At 55.4% G+C, this 808-nt stretch overlaps 1 protein-coding gene across 1 annotated transcript in view; it reads right to left on the bottom strand.

Moving 5' to 3' along the window:
- LOC119586094 (plexin A3-like) overlaps positions 1 to 808 on the bottom strand; it is a gene marked incomplete in the record, with an annotated part of 40,411 nt that overhangs the window by 38,951 nt on the left and 652 nt on the right.

Below are 808 nucleotides of genomic sequence, written 5' to 3'. Positions count from 1 at the left end.
TCTAATCAGTCCTCGACTCTCCCTCCCCCTGCCCACCGGCTCTCGCCTGCCCCACGTGGTAGACCGACTGCCACTGTTCCTTGGCAAGTTGGTCCTCCTTGTTCACGGTCACAGGGGGCATCATCGTCACGTGTGCACGACCGTCTGAGGCGACATTTAGCGTCGGGCCTCGAGAAGACAGGCCTTCGGCCTAACAGCAGGACTCTCTCAAGTGGATGAATGACTCATCCGGACGTGGTCATGAGGCCCGAGGTGGCTCTGAGCGCCGTTGGTAATGAGAGATCATGAGGGCATTTCACCCGTCGGAGGGCTAACCACACGCCCACAACAACGCTCGCCCTTAAACCCCGCCTCCAGAAAATAGGGAGGATGGGAAAGAAAACAAAGCCCGAGGAAGGCTCCGGTCATGGGGCTACCATATATACAAAAAGGCATCGAAGTGAGACCGAGGTGCGGAGAGCAACTTCCAAGAGGTAAATGGAAGACGGGGCAGAGTCCTATGGGTTGACAGGCTCGTAAGAGACTTGGTTTTCTGGCCGATACGTGTGTCGAAAGTCGACCACTGGTGGCTGCCTGGCAGAGGTACAGCGAATGAAAAAAGCCCTGAACAAAGTTTCTCTAGACGCCAACCTCCTCTCGGTTTTCGTATACTACAAGTAATAAAGGGAATAAATAAATCAACGAGTTCGCCTCTCAGTAAGAAAAGGTCGCCACATTCGTGAGATGGGAGATTTAGCCTCCTCTTCGCTTGCACCCCCCCTCGCAGTCGCCCCAAGCCTCTCACTAGCAGCCCCCCCCCAAACGCCCG

Source organism: Penaeus monodon, chromosome 21, assembly GCF_015228065.2.
Source record: "Penaeus monodon isolate SGIC_2016 chromosome 21, NSTDA_Pmon_1, whole genome shotgun sequence".
Taxonomy (NCBI): Eukaryota; Metazoa; Arthropoda; class Malacostraca; order Decapoda; family Penaeidae; genus Penaeus; species Penaeus monodon.
The sequence above is the reverse complement of the archived record's forward strand: the minus strand, read 5'-3'. Positions and strand labels throughout refer to the sequence as shown.